The following is a 21336-nucleotide window of genomic DNA, read 5'->3' as shown; positions in this document are numbered from 1 at the left end:
TCCTTTTTTTATGGCCTCTTTTTTTTATTTGGGCTTCTTTGGCCTCTTTTATTTTTCGTCCGGAGTCTCATCCCAACTTATGGGGGAATCATAGTCTCCATCATCCTTTCCTCACTTGGGAAAATGCTCTAATAATGATGATCATCACACTTTTATTTTTCTTACAACTCAATAATTACAACTTGATACCTAGAACAAAATATGACTCTATATGAATGCATCCGGCGGTGTACCGGGATATGCAATATGACAATGATGGAGTGTGTCATAATAAACGGAACGGTGGAAAGTTGCATGGCAATATATCTTGGAATGGCTATGGAAATGCCATAATAGGTAGGTATGGTGGCTGTTTTGAGGAAGGTATATGGTAGGTGTATGATACCGGCGAAAGGTGCGCGGTATTAGAGAGGCTAGCAAAGGTGGAAGGGTGAGAGTGCGTATAATCCATGGACTCAACATTAGTCATAAAGAACTCATATACTTATTTCAAAAATCTAGAAGTTATCAAAGCAAAGTATTACGCGCATGCTCCTAGGGGGAATAGATTGGTAGGAAAAGACCATCGCTCATCCCCGACCGCCACTCATAAGGAAGACAATCAATAAATAAATCATGCTCCGACTTCATCACATAACAGTCCACCATACATGCATGCTACGGGAATCACAAACTTTAACAGAAGTATACTTTAAATTCACAACTACTCAACTAGCATGACTTTAATATTATCACCTCCATATCTCAAAACAATTATCATGCTTCAATCTTTTCCTAGTATTCAACATACTCAAAAGAAAGTTCCACAAATCTTGAATACCAAGCATATTATTATTAAGCCAATTACCATGCTATTAAGAGACTCTCAAAATAATTTAAGTGAAGCATGAGAGATTAGTAGTTTCTTTAAAACAAATCCACCGACGTGCTCTAATAGATGTAAGTGAAGCACATAGAGCAAAATTATAACGCTCAAAAGATATAAGTGAAGCACATAGAGTATTCTATCAAATTCTAATTCATGTATGGCTCTCTCAAAAGGTGTGTACAGAAAGGATGATTGTGGCATACTAAAACACAAAGACACAAATAATACAAGACGCTCCAAGCAAAACACATATCATGTTGGTGAATAAAAATATAGCTCCAAGTAAATTACCGATGGAAGTGGATGAAAGAGGGGATGCCTTCCGGGGCATCCACAAGCTTCCAATTTTTGGTGTCCTTGGATTATATTGGGGGTTCCATGGGCATCCCCAAGCTTAGGCTCTTGCCACTCCTTGTTCCATAATCCATCACAAGAATTCACCCAAAACTTGGAAACTTCACAACACAAAACTTAAAGTAGAAAACTCGTGAGCTCCGTTAGCGAATGAAAACAAAAGACCACTTCAAGGTACTGTAATGAAATCATTCTTTATTTATATTTGTGTTAAACCTACTGTAGTCCAACTTCTCTATGGATTATAAACTATTTTACTAGCCATAGATTCATCAAAATAAGCAAACAACACACGAAAAACAGAATCTATTAAAAACAGAACAGTCTGTAGTAATATGTAGCTAGCGCAAGATCGGGAACCCCAAAAATCCTAAAATAAATTGCTGGACGTGAGGAATTTATCTATTAATCATCTTCAAAAAGAATTAACTAAATATCGCTCTTTAAATAAAATTGACAGCAGTTCTCGTGAGCGCTAAAGTTTCTGTTTTTTACAGTAAGTTCAACAAGACTTTCCCCAAGTCTTCCCAACGGTTCTACTTGGCACAAACACTAATTAAACACAAAAAACACAACCAAAACAGAGGCTAGGTAATTTATTTATTATTACTAAACAGGAGCAAAAAGCAAGGAATAAAAATAAAATTGGGTTGCCTCCCAACAAGCGCTATTGTTTAACGCCCCTAGCTAGGCATAAAAGCGAGGATAGATCTAGGTATTGCCATCTTTGGTAGGCAATCCATAAGTGGCTCTCATGATAGTTTCATATGGAAATTTTATTTTCTTTCTTGGAAAGTGTTCCATGCCCTTTTTTAATGTAAATTGAAATCTAATATTCCCTTCCTTCATATCAATAATCGCACCAACCGTTCTAAGGAAAGGTCTACCAAGAATAATAGGGCAAGAAGGATTGCAATCTATATCAAGAACAATGAAATCTATGGGCACATAATTTCTATTTGCAACAATAATAACATCATTAATCCTTCCCATAGGTTTCTTAATAGTGGAATCTGCAAGATGCAAGTTTAGAGAGCAATCATCAAAATTACGGAAATCTAGCAAATCACACAAAGTCTTGGGAATAGTAGAGACACTAGCACCCAAATCACACAAAGCATAAAACTCATGATCTTTAATTTTAATCTTAATAGTTGGTTCCCACTCATCTTTGAGTTTTCTAGGGATGGAAAGTTCCAATTCAAGTTTTTCTTCATAAGATTGCATCAAGGCATCAACGATATGTTTAGTAAATGCTTTATTTTGACTATAAGCATGAGGAGATTTTAGGAAGGATTGCAACAAGGAAATACAATCAATTAAAGAGCAATTTTCATAATTAAATTCCTTGAAATCCAATATAGTGGGTTTATCAACATCTAGGGTTTTAATTTCTTCAATCCCACTTTTATCAAATTTAGCATCAAGATCAAAAGATTTAGAATTATTGGAACGCCTTCTAGGTAAAGGTGGATCATATTTAGTCCCATTATTATCAAGATTCATATTGAAAAACAAAGATTTAATAGGGGACACATCAATAACTTTTAGATCTTCATCATTATTTTCATAGGAACTAGAACAACACGCTTTAATAAAGGCATCTTTGGAAGCACGCATCCTAGCGGTTCTTTCCTTGCACTCATCAATGGAAATTCTCATGGCTTTGAGAGACTCGTTGATATCATGCTTAGGAGGAATAGATATAAGTTTAAAGAATCAACCTCAAGAGAAATTCTATCAACGTTCCTAGCCAAATCATCAACTTTAAGCAATTTCTCTTCAAGCAAAGCATTAAAATTCTTTTGTGAATTCATAAACTCTTTAACACTATTCTCAAATTCAGAGGGCATCTTATTATAATTTCCATAAGAGTTGTTGTAGGAATTCCCATAACTATTAGAAGGATTACTAGGATATGGCCTAGGATTAAAATTCCCTCTATAAGCGTTGTTACCAAAATTATTCCTACCAACAAAATTCACATCCATAGATTCATTGTTATTCTCAATCAAAGTAGACAAAGGCATATCATTAGGATCAGAAGAAACACTCTTAGTAGCAAATAATTTCATAAGTTCATCCATCTTTCCACTCAAAACATTGATTTCTTCTATCGCATGCACTTTTTTATTAGAGGATCTTTCAGGATGGCACTGAGAATAATTAACCATAATATTATCTAGGAGTTTAGTAGCATCTCCTAAAGTGATTTCCATAAAAGTCCCTCCCGCGGCCGAATCTAAAAGATTTCTAGAAGCAAAATTCAATCCGGCATAAAAAATTTGTATAATCATCCACAAATTCAAACCATGAGTAGGGCAATTACGTATCATTAATTTCATTCTCTCCCAAGCTTGTGCAACATGTTCATGATCAAGTTGTTTAAAGTTCATAATATCGTTTCTAAGAGAGATGATCTTAGCGGGAGGAAAATACTTAGAGATAAAAGCATCTTTGCACTTGTTCCATGAATCAATACTATTTTTAGGCAAAGACGAAAACCAAGCTTTAGCACGATCTCTAAGCAAAAAAGGAAATAGCTTCAATTTAACGACATCATTATTGACATCTTTTTTCTTTTGCATATCACATAAATCAACGAAGCTATTTAGATGAGTAGCGGCATCTTCACTAGGAAGGCTGGCGAATTGATCTTTCATAACAAGATTCAACAAAGCAGTATTAATTTCACAAGATTCAGCATCGGTAAGAAGAGCAATCGGAGTGCTAAGGAAATCATTATTATTGGTATTGGTGAAGTCACACAATTTGGTAGTATCTTGAGCCATCGCGACAAACAAGCAATCTAACACACAAGCAAACAAAAGGCAACCGGGCAAAAAGAGGCAAATAGAGAGGGAGGATAGAGAGAGAGGGCGAATAAAACGGCAAGGGTGAAGTGGGGGAGAGGAAAACGAGAGGCAAATGGCAAATAATGTAATGCGAGAGATAGGGATTGCGATGGGTACTTGGTATGTTGACTTTTTGCCTAGACTCCCCGGCAACGGTGCCAGAAATTCTTCTTGCTACCTCTTGAGCTTGCGTTGGATTTCCCCGAAGAGGAAAGGATGATGCAGCAGAGTAGCGTAAGTATTTCCCTCAGTTTTTGAGAACCAAGGTATCAATCCAGTAGGAGGCCACGCTCAAGTCCCTCGTACCTGCACAAAGCGATAGCTACTCGCAACCAACGCGATTAGGAGTTGTCAATCCCTTCACGGTAACTTACGAGAGTGAGATCTGATAGATATAATATTTTTGGTATTTTTGGTATAAAGATGCAAAGTGAAAAGTAAAAGCAAAGTAAAAAAGCAAAACAAGGTTAAAGTGATGGAGATTAATATGATGAGAATAGACCCGAGGGCCATAGGTTTCACTAGTGGATTCTCTCAAGAGCATAAGTATTCTACGGTGGGTGAACAAATTACTGTTGAGCAATTGACAGAATTGAGCATAGTTATGAGAATATCTAGGTATGATCATGTATATAGGCATCACGTCCGTGACAAGTAGACCGAAATGATTCTGCATCTACTACTATTACTCCACTCATCGACCGCTATCCAGCATGCATCTAGAGTATTAAGTTAAAAACAGAGTAACGCCTTAAGCAAGATGACATGATGTAGAGAGATAAATTCATGCAATATGAAATAAACCCCATCTTTTTATCCTCGATGGCAACGATGCAATACGTGCCTTGCTGCCCCTTCTGTCACTGGGAAAGGACACCGCAAGATTGAACCCAAAGCTATGCACTTCTCCCATGGCAAGAACTACCAATCTAGTTGGCCAAACCAAACAGATAATTCGAAGAGACTTGCAAAGATAACCAATCATACATAAAAGAATTCAGAGAAGATTCAAATATTATTCATAGATAGACTTGATCATAAACCCACAATTCATCGGTCTCAACAAACACACCACAAAAAGAAGATTACATCGAATAGCTCCACAAGAGAGGGGAAGAACTTTGTATTGAGATCCAAAAAGAGAGAAGAAGCCATCTAGCTACTAACTATGGACCTGAAGGTCTGAGGTAAACTACTCACACTTCATCGGAGGGGCTAGGATGATGTAGAAGCCCTCCGTGATGACGGCCCTCTTCCGGTGGAGCTCCGGAACAGGCCCCAAGATGGGATCTCGTGGATACAGAAAGTTGCGGCGGTGGAATTAGGTTTTTGGCTCCTGTTCTGATCGTTTGGGGGTACGGAGGTATATATAGGAGGAAGAAGTACGTCGGTGGAGCATCGAGGGGCCCACGAGGCAGGGGGCGCGCCCTAGGGGGGCGCCCCCCACCCTCGTGACTGCCTCTTTTGTTCCTTGGTGTAGGGTCCAAGTCTCCTGGATCACGTTCGGTGAGAAAATCACGTTCCCGAAGGTTTTATTCCATTTGGTCTCCGTTTAATATTCCGTTTCTTCGAAACACTGAAATAGGCAAAAAAACAGCAATTCTGGGCTGGGCCTCCGGTTAATAGGTTAGTCCCAAAATAATATAAAAGTGGAAAATAAAGACCAATATAGTCCAAAACAGTAGATAATATAGCATGGAGCAATCAAAAATTATAGATACGTTGGAGACGTATCAGTATGCACCATTGCGACAGTTCTTCGTGCTGAGACACCACGTGATGATCGGGTGTGATAAGCTCTACGTTCACATACAACGGGTGCAAGCCGGTTTTGCACATGCAGAATACTCGGGTTAAACTTGACGAGCCTAGCATATGCAGATATGGCCTCGGAACACTGAGACCGAAAGGTCGAACGTGAATCATATAGTAGATATGATCAACATAGTGATGTTCACCATTGAAAACTACTCCATCTCACGTGATGATCGGACATGGTTTAGTTGATATGATTCACGTGATCATTTAGATGACAAGAGGGATGTCTATCTAAGTGGGAGTTCTTAAATTAATATGATTAATTGAACTTAAATTCATCATGAACTTAGTCCTAATAGTATTTGCATATCTATGTTGTAGATCAATTGCTCGCGTATAGCTTCCCCGTTTTATTTATGATATGTTCCTAGAGAAAACTATGTTGAAAGATGTTAGTAGCAATGATGCAGACTAGCTCCGTGATCTGAGGATTATCCTCATTGTTGCACAGAAGAATTATGTCCTTGATGCACCGCTAGGTGATGGACCTATTGCAGCAGCAGATGCAGACATTATGAACGTTTGGCAAGCTCGGTATGATGACTACTTGATAGTTTAGTGTGCCATGCTTTACAGCTTAGAACCGGGACTTCAAAAACATTTTGAAAGCCACGGAGCATATAAGATGTTCCAAGAGCTGAAATTGGTATTTAAGACTCATCCCTGAGTCGAGAGGTATGAAACCTCTGATAACTACTTTGCCTACAAGATGGAGGAGAATAGATCAATTAGTGAACATGTGCTCGGAATGTCTGAGTACTACGATCACTTGAATCAAGTGGGAGTTAATCTTCCAGATAAGATAGTGATTAACAGAGTTCTCTAGTCACTATTACCAAGTTACTAGAACTTCGTGATGAACTATAATATGCAAGGGATGATGAAAACAATTCCTGAGCTCTTCGTGATGCTGAAATCAATGAAGGTAGAAATCAAGAAAAGCATCAAATGTTGATGGTTGACAAGACCACTAGTTTCAAGTAAAAGGGGCAAAGGAAAAGAAAGGGGACTTCAAGAAAGAATGGCAAGAAAGTTACCACTCCCGTGAAGAAACCCAAAGCTAGACCTAAGCCTGAAACTGAGTGCTTCTACTGCAAAGGGAATGGTCACTGGAAGCGGAACTACCCCAAATACTTGGCGGATAAGAAGGATGGCAAAGTGAAAGGTATATTTGATATACATGTTATTGATGTGTACTTTACTGGTGTTCATAGTAACCCTAGGGTATTTGATACTGGTTCAGTTGCTACGATTAGTAACTCGAAACAGGAGTTGCAAAATGAACAGAGACTAGTTAAGGGCGAGGTGACAATGTGTGTTGGAAATGATTCCAAGGTTGATAAGATCACCATCACACACTCCTTTTACCTTCGGGATTAGTGTTGAACCTAAAATAAATGTTATTTGGTATTTGCGTTGATCATAATATGATTGGATCATGTTTATTGCAATACGGTTATTCATTTAAGTCAAAGAATAATTGTTATTCTGTTTACATGAATAAAACCTTCTATGGTCATACACTTAATATAAATGGTTTATTGAATCTCGATTGTAGTGATACACATATTCATAATATTGATGCCAAAAGATGCAAAGTTGATAAAGATAGTGCAACATACTTGTGGCACTGCCGTTTATGTCATATTGGTGTAAAGCGCATGAAGAAACTCCATGCGGATGGACTTTTGGAATCACTTGATTATGAATCACTTGATGCTTGCGAACCATGCCTCATGGGCAAGATGACTAAGACTCCATTCTCTGAAACAATGGAGAGAGCAACTGACTTATTGGAAATAATACATACTAATGTATGCAATCCGATGAGTGTTGAGGCTCGCGGCGGGTATCGTTATTTTCTGACCTTCATAGATGATTTGAGAAGATATGGGTATATCTACTTGATGAAACATAAGTCTGAAACATTTGAATAAGTTCAAAGAATTTCATAGTGAAGTGGAAAATCACCATAGCAAGAAAATACAATTTCTACGATCTGATCGTGGATGTGAATATTTGAGTTATGAGTTTGGTCTTCATTTGAAACAATGTGGAATAGTTTCGCAACTCACGCCACCTGGAATACCACAGTGTAATGGTGTATCCGAACGTCATAATCATACTTTATTAGATATGGTGCGATGCATGATGTCTCTTACTGATTTACCGCTATCGTTTTGGGGTTATGCATTAGAGACAGCTGCATTCATGCTAAATAGGGCACCATCAAAATCCGTTGAGACGACACCATATGAACTGTGGTTTGGCGAGAAACCCAAGTTGTCGTTTCTTAAAGTTTGGGGCTGCGATGCTTATGTGAAAAAGTTTCAGCCTGATAAGCTCAAACCCAAATCGGAGAAGTGTGTCTTCATAGGATACCCAAAAGAAACTGTTGGGTACACCTTCTATCACAGATCCGAAGGCAAGATCTTTGTTGCTAAGAGTGGATCCTTTCTAGAGAAGGAGTTTCTCTCGAAAGAAGTGAGTGGGAGGAAAGTAGAACTTGATGAGGTAATTGTACCTTCTCTCGAATTGGAAAGTAGCTCATCACTGAAATCAGTTCCAGTGATGCCTACACCAATTAATGAGGAAGTTAATGATGATGATTATTGGTGTCAAAACTGGCGGATCTCGGGTAGGGGGTCCCGAACTGTGCGTCTAAGGTTGATGGTAATAGGAGACAGGGGACACGATGTTTACCCAGGTTAGGGCCCTCTTGATGGAGGTAATACCCTACGCCCTAATTGATTGATCTTGATGAGTATGAGGATTACAAGAGTTGATCTACCATGAGATCGATGTGGCTAAACCCTAGAAGTTTAGCCTGTGTGATTGTGATTGTTCTCTACGGACTAATACCTCCGGTTTATATAGACACAGAAGGGGCCTAGGGTTATACAAAGTCGGTTACAGAGAAAGGAAATAATACATACGGACGCCTAGCTTGCCTTCCACGCAAAGGAGAGTCCCATCCGGACATGGGAGGAAGTCTTCTATCTTGTATCTTCACGGCACAATAGTCCGGCCCATGTCACATAGGCCGGACGCCCGAGGACCCCGTAATCCAGCACTCCCTCAGTAGCCCCCGAACCAGGCTTCATTGACGATGTGTCCAGCGCGCTGATAGTCTTCGGCATTGCAAGGCGGGTTCCTCCTCCGAACACTTGAAAGCGTCTGATTCGAAGAGTCATACTTGGCTTTCCATTTATTGTTGTACCCATTGGCTTCTGCACCTCCACCGCTTTGGCTTCCACGTGTTGAGCAAACATGAAAGTTCATAGTACTTTTTGCACATTACACCCTGGCCATGTAAGAAGGGTGTCTATTTAAAGGGACTGGATCTCATATCCCATTCCACATCGAGCGGAAAAATCCTTAGAGCTTGCTAGGAGAAACCATTACAGCATGGCTAGCATTCCCAATTCTTCCTCCCGCCCCCATGGCTCCGAAAAAGGTGATTGGGGGAAATGCTTGGTATCCCATGGCTAGCTAAGTAAGCTTCAAACACAGGGATTCCTTCCCCCTCCCCCCCCCCCCCCACGCAGATGTAGTCCCTGTCCGGGCAGGATTAACCACTTTTACGGGCGGAGCCCTGGCGGAAAATTTCCCCAATCCAACCAGGGGGAGCGAGTGTGCTTTATATCCTTCTTAATAAGAGGCGTCAGGTTTCCAATCCACCCCTTCCTCCGAGGTCTTCTGGAGTACTACGGCCTCCAATTGTACAATCTCACGCCGGGCTCCATTCTGCACATCGCGGGCTATGTTGCTCTTTGCGAGCTATTCCTGGGTTGCGAGGCCCATTTCGAGCTATGGAGGAAACTTTTCTGCCTCGTCCCTCGCTCCCAAAAGGGATCTATATTTGAGGTGGGCGGCGCCAAAATATGGCGCATAGCTGGGACCGGATACTTATCCGGCACGCCGAAGAAGGCATCCGAAGAGTGGCCCTCAGAGTGGTTCTATATTGAGGATGTTGCTCTCCCTGACACAGTCCGAATGGGACTTCCCGAATTTACTAGTGCCCCATTGAAGAAATGCCACAGCCGGCGCCCTCGGAGCCTCGAGGAGGAAGATAGTGCGGAAGTCCAACAATTGATGGGCAAGATAAGGTCACTCGCCCAGTCCGGATTATCAATAATCGAGGTAATGGCCACTTCCATAGTGTGAGGTGTTCAACCGCTCCAATTCAGGGGGGCTACCCATGTGGCACTACAATGGGGAAGACAACGCCTCGTGCTGTGGATGAAAGGGTCCGGATTCCCTTACCGCCCTGGCCGCAATACTGGCCGATCTGTATAAAGGGGAGAAAGAGGAGTTCACTTGTCTTATGCTCTGGGAAGGATTTTCTATGTACAATCCCCCTAGCTGGGTGAGTTTTAATCCCATCACTCTACTCAATCCTCTCCCTGAGTCATGTTTAATTGGCATTAACCCATCCATTTGCAACAAGAATGGTGGAAGGTTATAGCGGGGATCTATAGCCCCGCTCCACAGCCGGAGAACCGTAACCGGGACCTTGACCTCGGATACGAAGAGGATCCGGACATATTCGTAGAGCTTGAGGAGGGAGTATTGTACCAGGCGAGCTATGATGGCACAGTAGTGCCAATCGTGGCCGACTATCCCGGCCTCCTTCCTGCCTCACATGTAGGTAGTCAAGAGACACCTCCTCCAAAATAGATTCCTCACTTTACCTTACCCACCGCACCGTCTCGTGCTCCAAAGGGGAGGCGCTCGGCGCGCCATGCTACACCATAGGTGTCTCGTAAGAGCGCGGCGCCCGCGCCGAACAAGTCGTCAAAGAGGAAGGCAGACGATAACACGGCTGAACCTTCATCGAAGAGGTATGAATTTTTAAATATGCCTCCTGGCCGTCACATCGAACTATAACATTATCCGCTGCGTCTTATCAGGAAGAGTGTTCGCCGGACTATGTCTGGGGATCCAGCCGGTCGCGCCTCCACTAGTCAGATTCCAGACCCTGCCCTAAGGACGGGGGCTGACATGGGAGTGACGCCGGATTGTCCTTCTGTAGAGGATTCAGGTGCTATGTCCGTCACGAACTCTGAAGTGGAGAAGGCCATGAATCATCGGCGCCGGAGGGCCGGTCTTCACGACCCTAGTTTTACTAAAGAGGCATTTAATGCCTTCAGCTCGGCTGATGCATACATTCGAACTGCCCGGGACGGGCTTACCAGAACCACGGACCAGCATTTGAAAGATATGCGGGTAAGTACGCATCCGTACAACCTTTGTAATCATATACGAGTAGCCCCCGAGACTTGAAGAAGTTGATACAACTGATTTAAGGATCATTGTATAATCAGGCACTTACATATAAGAACAACCTGCTATCTCAAGAGCTGGAAGAGTGTCGGACTCGGCTAGCTACGGCTACCGCCCAATTGGAGAAATCCAAGGAGGCACTGCCTGTTAATGTTTCCCTCCATCCAGAAAAAGTATAATCATATACCAGTAATATTAATACTGTTGTGTCTCTGCTGACAAGATCAGTAGATCAACTGAAAGAGAAACTGAAAGTCGCCCAGGCGGGTGAACAGGAGGCCAAAAGGCAACAGGCAACAGGCGAATGTGTGCTGATGCGGGTCAGGGACAACAAGAACAAGCTGCAGGATTCCAACATCCTGATGGGCGAAGAGCTAAAAGATGTATGAGCCCAGCTGGCTGACGTCGTAAAGGAGAATAAGAGGCTATGAGGCGGCATATTCAGCATGCTTTCAAACTTATCTTCGTGAAATTCGTCGGAAAAATAAGCTGACAGATTTATGTCTGCAGGTACGCTGACTGGTCGTCCCGGAGAGGAGATGTCTGGATCTCAAGGCGATCTGCTCCAAGAGCTCTCCCAAGTGCACGAGCGAGCTCGGCAAGCAATGCGGAGCATTGCCAAGGCTTTGTGGCCATTCGCCTCCCCTCTAAGAAGTATGGAGGAGCTTGTGAAGCTATTCCAAGGGGCTCGGTGGCGCTTTTGATTATGGAAGATTTCGGCCTGCCGAGAAGGTGCGTGAGAGGCTTGGTCCATGGTAAAAACACAGTACACCAAGCTTGATACAAATCATATGGCCCGGGTCGGACCTCAGGGGTCCGATGGACAAGAAATTCCTGTTAGTCTGGTATATGACCAGGTAAAGATAGCCGCCAAGTTTTCCCAACAGGATTGTAAGCTAGACAGTCTGTTAGACGGCATAGAGGAAGAAGTTTTTGAGTCCAAGTGACTATGTACTTCATTTGACAAATTTGTCCCTAGCCGGATTATAAAATGATTGTCATGGCAGACCTTTTCGCTTCGACCTCCGGACCCGAAGGTGCGGAGTGTTTCTGAATACCCGCTCGATAATATAGACCGGGGTATGCGTGGAAACCAGGCGTAGGGGTCATAGTTGCTTGAATAGACAAGTTGTATCCGGCTAGCTATGTTATATTACATGTTGATTGTAAGAAACATCTTCCAGGGAGAATAGTTCCGTTAAGGGTTCCTTTCACTGGGAGGATATGCGTTAATATGCATGTCCGAACTGTGATTGAAAAATCTCAGTATATGTAACATCTGGGGGTTCATGGTGTGATGAAGGTAAAACGTCTTTAGTTCGCCGACCGAATATTCCCTTAAGAACGCTAGCTTTCGGCTTCACCCAGTCAGAGGTACAAGTCTAGATGACCCGGCTATAACAATCGCAGAGGTGCTCCCTTTATGCCCTAGCCGAACAAACGGGAACATAGGGCATAAGCACAGGAGCCAGGCAACCTAGCTTGGCAAAAATTTAAGTCATAACGATGCATATAATGGCGAAAAAAGGTACATATGCGGAACAGGACACATATGTGTTGAGCTTGATGCTCGGAAAATAATAATAATCTTATGTAAAATAAGCCCCCAGGTATTATGAGTGTATACATTTAAGGATGTGTACATCGTAGGTGTGCGGTCTGGCCGCACAGGAACTAAAGAGCTAGAGAAAAATTAAAGAGGGTAAAAATGAAAACAAAGGGAGAAGAAGACGAACAAAGAGTGCGGCTCTAGGCGTAGAATCTTCGGAGTCTTGTGGCATTCCACGGGTTCTGCTCTAGGCGATTGTCAGATGCATCACACAGGCAGTACGCTCCTCCAGTGAGAACCTCGTCTATGATGAAGGGACCCTCCCACTTGGGCTTGAGTTTGTCCTTTTTCTTTTCTGGCAAGCGTAGAACGAGCTCACCAACATTATAGGTCTTGGCCCGCACTTCTCTACTTTGGTATCTACAAGCCTGTTGTTCATAGGATGCAGAACGGGCCTTTGCAATGTCACGCTCCTCCTCCAGGGCATCTAGACTGTCCTGCCGATCGAGCTCAGCCTCTCTTTCTCCGTACATGCGCACTCGAGGTGAGTCATGAATGATGTTGCAGGGCAAAACATCCTCTGCGTCGTACACCATGAAGAATGGTGTGTATCCAGTAGTGCAATTGGGCGTGGTCCGCAGCCCCCAGAGTACGGAGTCGAGCTCCTCAACCCAGTGCTTGTCTGATTCCTTCAAATACTGCACTATTCTAGGCTTGATGCCGCTCATGATAAAGACCATTAGCTCGTTCGCCCTGACCGTTTGTTTGTGGGTGATAGACGGAGGCGTAATCGAGCTTAATGCCCAGGTTAGCACACCAGGTTTTCACTTCATCGGCTATAAAATTGGAGCCGTTGTCGGTGATGATGTTGTGTGGGACACCATAACGGTGCACCACACCAGATATAAAGTCTATCACTGGTCCGGCTTCGGCCGTTTTAACTGGCTTGGCCTCTATCCACTTGGTGAACTTATCTACCATGACCAGTAGATATTTTTTCTTCTGGCTTCCTCCTTTAAGGGGTCCGACCATATCAAGCCCCCAGACCGTGAAAGGCCAAGTAATGGGGATTGTTTGTAGAGAGGTAGGCGGCATATGGCTTTGATTGGCGAAAAGCTAGCATCCGACACAGCGTTGGACAAGGTCCTGTGCATCTGCTCAGGTCGTCGGCCAAAAGAAACCTGTACATAAGGCTTTACTTACAAGGGCCCGAGCCATGGCGTGGTGACCGCCGAGACCAGCATGGATTTCGGCCAGGAGCTACCATCCCTCTTCTTCGAAGATACATCTTTGGAGGACTCCGGTAGCACTTTTATTGTAGAGCTCTCCTTCATGGACCTTATAGGCTTTCGATCACCGAACAATGCAGCGAGCCTCATTCAGATTCTCGGGGAGCTCTCGCCTATTAAGGTAGGCCAAGAAGGGTTCATTCCACGGGGCAATTACTGCCATTATTAGATGGGCCGATGGTGTTGTCTCGGTGGCTGGGCCCCCGGTGATATCGGTATTATGTTCGGAATCTGGGGGGTATGATCGGATCTGGACTGGCATTGCCGCTCTCGTCCTGCCACACCACGGATGGCTTGGAGAGCCTTTCCAGAAAGATGTTAGGCGAGACGGGGTCATGCTTGGCGCCCATGCGGGCAAGGACATCCGCCGCTTGATTACTTTCTCGAGCCACATGATGAAACTCGAGTCCCTCGAACCGAGCTGATATTTTGAGTACGGCGTTATGATAGGCCGCCATCTTTGGATCTTTGGCGTCGAAGTCTCCGTTTATTTGGGATATCGCGAGATTTGAATCCCCGCGCACCTCCAGGCGTTGTATGCCCATGGAGGCAGCCATCCGAAGACCGTGCAATAGGGCCTCGTATTCGGCTGCGTTGTTGGAGTCTGTGTATAATATTTGGAGTACATACTGAACTGTGTCTCCAGTGGGGGATGTCAAGACGACACCCGCTCCTAAGCCGGCCAACATTTTAGATCCATCGAAGTGCAAGACCCAGTTGGAATATGTACCGACTCTTTAGGGAGTTCAGCCTCTGTCCATTCGGCGACGAAGTCAGGCAATACTTGGGATTTAATCGCTCGGCGTGGTTTGTATGTTATGTCGAATGGTAGGAGCTCAATAGCCCACTTGGCAATCCGACCCGTAGTGTCGCGGTTATTTATTATATCATTGAGTGGTACTTCGGAAGCCACCATGATCGAACACTCTTGGAAGTAGTGTCGTAGCTTCTGAGATGCCATGAAGACCGCGTACGCTATCTTTTGGTAATGAGGGTACCGGGATTTGCATGGTGTGAGGACGGTGGATACATAGTATACCGGTTTCTAAAGTGGGAACTTATGTCCGTCCTCCTTTCGCTCAATGACGAGCACTGCGCTCACCACCTAGTGTGTTGCAGAGATGTATAATAACATCAGTTCGCCGACGTTGGCATGGCCAGGATTAGGTTGCTTGCTAAAAGAGCCTTTATTTCCTCTAGTCCGGCTGTTGCCACTTCCGTCCACTCGAAGTCGTCGGTATGTCGGAGAAGGCGATAAAGTGGCAATGCTTTTTCTCCTAGTCTAGAGATAAAGCGACTTAAAGCTGCCACGCATCTGGCTAGTTTTTGGACCTGTTTAAGGTCTGTTGGTGTAGCCAATTGTGACAAAGCTAGGATTTTGGCTAGATTTGCCTCAATTCCTCTATTGGAAACGATGAAGCCCAGCAGCTTTCCTGTGGGAACGCCGAAACACACTTTTCCGGATTGAGCTTGATGTCATATGTCCGGAGGTTGTCGAATGTGAGACACAGGTCGTCTATTAACGACTCGACATTCTTAGTCTTGATGACGATGTCATCCACATATGCTTCAACTGTCTTGCCGATTTGTTTCTCCAGGCATGTTTGAATCATGCATTGGTAGGTGGAGCCGACATTTTTAAGCCCAAAGGGCATAGTGTTGAAGCAAAAAGGCTCGTATGGGGTGATGAATGCCATTGTGGCTTGGTCGGACTCCTTCATTTTGATTTGATGGTATCCAGAGTATGCGTCGAGGAAACACAGTGAGTCGTGTCCTGCAGTAGCATCAATAATCTGATCGATGCGGGGGAGGGGGAAGGGATCCTTAGGGCAAGCCTTATTGATATCTTTAAAATCGACGCACATGCGCTAGGATTTGTCCTTCTTTGGCACCATCACTAGGTTTGCTAGCTAGTCCGGGTGTTTTATTTCTCTGATGAATCCAGCCTCGATTAACTTGGCTAGCTCCTCCCCCATAGCTTGTCGTTTAGGTTCAGAAAAGTGCCGCAATGTTTTCTTGACCGGCTTATATCCCTTCAATATATTGAGGCTGTGTTCAGCCAGCCTGCGTGGGATTCCTGGCATATCAGAAGGGTGCCAAGTGAATATGTCCCAGTTCTCGTGCAGGAACATTCATAGTGCGGCGTCAACCGTTGGGTCCAGCTGTGCCCCGACGGAAGTTGTCTTCTTGGGGTCTGTCGGGTGGACTTGAAATTTGACTATTTCATCTGCTGGTTTGAAGGAGGTGGATTTTGGACGCTTGTCAAGGATTACGTCGTCCCTATCCACCATAGAGCATAGTGCGGTTAACTCTTCGGCCGCGAGGGCCTCAGACAGTGCCTCGAGGGCCAGGGATGTTGTTTTGTTTTTGGCGTGGAGGTCTATGTCCGGATCACTAACAAGAGTGATAATACCGTTGGGCCCGGGCATCTTGAGCTTCATATACCCGTGATGAGGTATAGCTTGAAAGCATGTGAATGCGTCTCACCCCAACAGGGCGTGATATCCACTATTGAAAGGGGCCACTTGGAAGGTTATCTCTTTGGATCGATAGTTCTCCGGCGTACCGAATACCACGTCGAGTGTAATTTTCCCCGCGCATCGTGCCTGCCGGCTGGGAATGATCCCTCGGAAGGTTGTATTACTATGCTCGATGCGGCTCCTATCTATTTCCATTTTATTCAGTGTGTCCTCGTAGATGAGGTTTAGTCCGCTGCCACCGTCCATGAGCACTTTAGTGAGCCGAAAGCCATCCACAATTGGGTTGAGGACCAAGGCGGCTGGTGCCCGGACTGACCGGATTGTTGGTTCGTCACTGGCGTTGAAAGTTATGGCCGTGTCGTTCCAGGGTTTAATTGTTGCGACTTGGTAGACTTCGGCGAGGTCGCGGAGTGCCCTCTTGTGCCGATTGTTTGAAGCAAAAGTCTCAAAGACTGTCAATACTCTGAGGTCGTCATCTTTTGGGGGAAGTTGCTCCGCGGTATTTTTTGTGAGGATATCCACGACGCTCTTGGCCACTTGCCAGAGTATCCAACATGATCTAAGGTTGTGGGTTGGTACGGTATCCAGTGTCGTGTGTATTTTGCACAGCCTATCAAGCCATCCCTCCAGAATGGTTCTGCGTCCCGTAGTGGGTTTAGTTTTCTTTACTATGGATTCAGGTTCCCCGCGAGGGTGCATCCGTTTTGCTCGCCCGAGGGGTTGGGTGGAGACCGGTGGCTCCTAGCAAGCTGTTTGGGTTTTCCAAGAGCTTTCCATTGCGCAGTACTTCTGCACCACGGTTGCCAAGTCAGTGAAGTGTAATACAGGACGGTGGTTGATGGCATTGAGGATTCCTTCATCCGTGCAATTATTGCAGAATACTGAAAACGCGTCCCCGTCGCGGCAGTCCTTAATCTTGTCTTTGACAAGGAGGAATCTGGCCCAAAAGTGATGGACTGTTTCCTGAGGCTGTTGTCGTACGTAAATGAGGTCGCATATATCCGGTGGGCCGGAATTTCTTGGTGAATATTGCTTGTGGTGGGTGGGTGGTTTTAAATCCGAACCCTGACCCGATTTGGAGTCCGGAGCTTGAAAAACTTTCGGGCTCATTAGTTCGGGTTCCGGGATGTCGAATGATTTTCTGGGCCCAACACCCGAATCCAAGTTCGGGGACTGGGAGTGTCGTTCCGCAGAGGGGTATCCGGCTCTTTGAGTTCACAAATCCGAACACAGTTCATCTCCAGCATAGGGGAAGACTTGTTGTTTTGCTCTTCTATGGCCGTTATCTGATGGGTGATCGACGGAGATTTGATTTCTCTCTGGTCGGGTTTAAGCCCAATCTGATCATAGTCAGTGGCGACCCCCATGGCGGCGATGCGATCCAAGAGTCCGTTTAAAGACGACCACTGATGACCCACAAGTGTAGGGGATCTATCGTAGCCTTTTCTATAAGTAAGAGTGTCGAACCCAACGAGGAGCAGAAGGAAATGATAAGCGGTTTTCAGCAAGGTATTCTCTGCAAGCACTAAAATTATCGGTAACAGATAGTTTTGTGATAAGGTAATTGGTAACAGGTAACAAGTAATAAAAGTAAATAAGGTGCAGCAAGATAGCCCAATCCTTTTTGTAGCAAAGGACAAGCCTGGACAAACTCTTATATAAAGGAAAGCGCTCCCCAGGACACATGGGAATTATCGTCAAGCTAGTTTTCATCAATTTCATATGATTCGCATTCGGTACTTTGATAATTTGATATGTGGGTGGACCGGTGCTTGGGTACTTCCCTTACTTGGACAAGCATCCCACTTATGATTAACCCCTATTGCAAGCATCCGCAACTACAACAGAAGTATTAAGGTAAACCTAACCATAGCATGAAACATATGGATCCAAATCAGCCCCTTACGAAGCAACTCATAAACTAGGGTTTAAGCTTCTGTCACTCTAGCAACCCATCATCTACTTATTACTTCACAATGCCTTCCTCTAGGCCCAAACAATAGTGAAGTGTCATGTAGTCGATGTTCACATGACACCACTAGAAGAAAGACAACATACATCTCCTCAAAATATCGAACGAATACCAAATTCACATGACTACTTATAGCAAGACTTCTCTCATGTCCTCAGGAACAAACGTAACTACTCACAAAGCATATTCATGTTCATAATCAGAGGGGTATTAATATGCATAATGGATCTGAACATATTATCTTCCACCAAGTAAACCAACTAGCATCAACTACAAGGAGTAATCAACACTACTAGCAACCCACAGGTACCAATCTGAGGTTTGGATACAAAGATTGGATACAAGAGATGAACTAGGGTTTGAGATGAGATGGTGCTGGTGAATATGCTGATGGAGATTGACCCCCTCCCGATGAGAGGATCGTTGGTGATGACGATGGTGATGATTTCCCCCTCTCGGAGGGAAGTTTCCCTGGCAGAACAGCTTCGCCGGAGCCCTAGATTGGTTCCGCCAAGGTTCCGCCTCATGGCGGCGGAGTTTCGTCTCGTGAGCTTGCTTATTATTTTTTCCTCGACGAAAGACTCCATATAGCCAAAGATGGGCATCAGAGGGCCACCAGGGGGCCCACGAGGCAGGGGCAAGCCTAGGGGGTAGGGCGCGCCCCCACCCTCGTGGACGATGGGTGGCCCCCCTCTGGTACTTCTTTCGCCCAATATTTTTTTATATATTCTGAAAATAATTCTCGTGGAGTTTCAGGACTTTTGGAGATGTGAAGAATAGGTCTCTAATATTTGCTCCTTTTCCAGCCCAGAATTCCAGCTGTCGGCATTCCCCCTCTCCATGTAAACCTTGTAAAATAAGCGAGAAAAGGCATAAGTATTGTGACATAATGTGTAATAACATCCCGTAATGCAATAAATATCGATATAAAAGCATGATGCAAAATGGACGTATCAACTCCCCCAAGCTTAGACCTCGCTTGTCGTCAAGCGAAAGCCGAAATCGAAAAATATGTCCACATGTTTAAAGATAGAGGTGTGGATAAAATAAAATACGGACATGAGGGCATCATGATCATTCTTAGAACAACAACATGTGTGTGTGTGTCTATATACATACATACATATATATATTGTCATATGACCCCTTATGCTAAAGTAACAATTCATTCACAGTTTCAAGTAAGAATCATAAACTTCATTGAAAACTAACAAACTTATAATCTCAGTCATTGAAGCAATTGCAATTTATCGTAACATCAGAAAGAGTCAATATAAGAGCTTTTCAGCAAGTCCACATACTCAACCATCATTTAGTCTTTCACAATTGCTAACACTCACGCGATATTTATGGTTATGAAGTTTTAATCGGACATAGAGAAAGATAGGGGCTTATAGTTTTGCATCCCAACCTTTTACCTCAAGGGTAAAGTCAACAATAATAGTTCATGAAAACTCGCATCCAATTAGCTATATATATCAGGATCTTTCCAACACATTGTGCTTGCCAAAGGATAAAATGTAAAAAGGAAAGGTGAAGATCACCATGACTCTTGCATGAAGTATAAGACAAGAACAATAGATAGGCCCTTCGCAGAGGGAATCAGAGGTTGTCATGTGCTTTTATGGTTGGATGCACAAAATCTTAATGCGAAAGAATGTCACTTTATATTGCCACTTGTGATATGGACCTTTATTATGCAGTCCATCGCTTTTATTTCTTCCATATCACAAGATCGTATAAAGCTTATTTTCTCCACACTAATAAGTCATACATATTTAGAGAGCAATTTTTATTGCTTGCAACGATGACAACTTACTTGAAGGATCTTACTCAATCCATAGGTAGATGTGGTGGACTCTCATGGCAAAACTAGGTTTAAGGATATTTGGAAGCACAAGTAGTATCTCTACTTGGTGCAAAGAAATTGGCTAGCATGAGAGGCAAAGGCAAGCTCAATATGTTGGATGATCCATGACAATATAATTTATCTTAGATGTAGGAAAACATAACCCATTACGTTGTCTTCCTTGCCCAATGTCAACTCTTTAGCATGTCATATTTTAATGAGTGCTCACAATCATAAAAGATGCCCAAGATAGTATATTTATATGTGAAAACCTATCTTTCTTTATTACTTCCTGTTAATTGCAACGATGACCAAAACTATGTTTGTCAACTCTCAACAACTTTTATTCATCATACTCTTTATATGTCAAGTCATTACTCTCCATAAGATCCATATGATCTCTTTATCTCTTCTCTTTTATTTTATTCCCTCGAGATCATAGCAAAATAATCAAGCCCTTGACTCAACACTAATCTTTATTATATATGGCTCACGGACTCGATTACATAGAAGGATCATAAAGCAAAACTCACAACTAGATCATACTAAAACTTTATTCTACTAGATCAAGATATTACCAAAAGGATCGAACTAAGAAAAACGCTAAAGATAAAAGTGTGATGGTGATACAATACCGGGGCACTCCCCCAAGCTTAGCAGTTGCCAAGGGGAGTGCCCACACCCATGTGTTTATGTTTCCTTCCTCGGAGGTGGTGATGATGGAGTTGTTGATGATGTAGACTTATCGTCCATCTTCCAAGGCATAGGCTCACCATCATAGAAGGATGATCGAGTCTCCGGGATCCTCAAATCTGCAGCCAAACTCATCCTCTTGAATCTATATTCATACTCATAGTTTTGGTTTGCAGGTCATAGATCTGGGCTTGGAGGCGCTCGATTTTCTCGTGAAGCTTGAAGATGGCCTCCCCAATGTCCTTGTCATCCAGCTTGTGGGTATTGGTGAACTCCGTGATCATTACATGATTGGAGTCGAGTCCACATTCCACCATCTCCTG

This window comes from Triticum urartu, chromosome 2A (assembly GCF_056163025.1).
Source record: "Triticum urartu cultivar PI428250 chromosome 2A, HENAU_Tu73, whole genome shotgun sequence".
Taxonomy (NCBI): Eukaryota; Viridiplantae; Streptophyta; class Magnoliopsida; order Poales; family Poaceae; genus Triticum; species Triticum urartu.
This window is presented reverse-complemented; position numbering follows the sequence as displayed.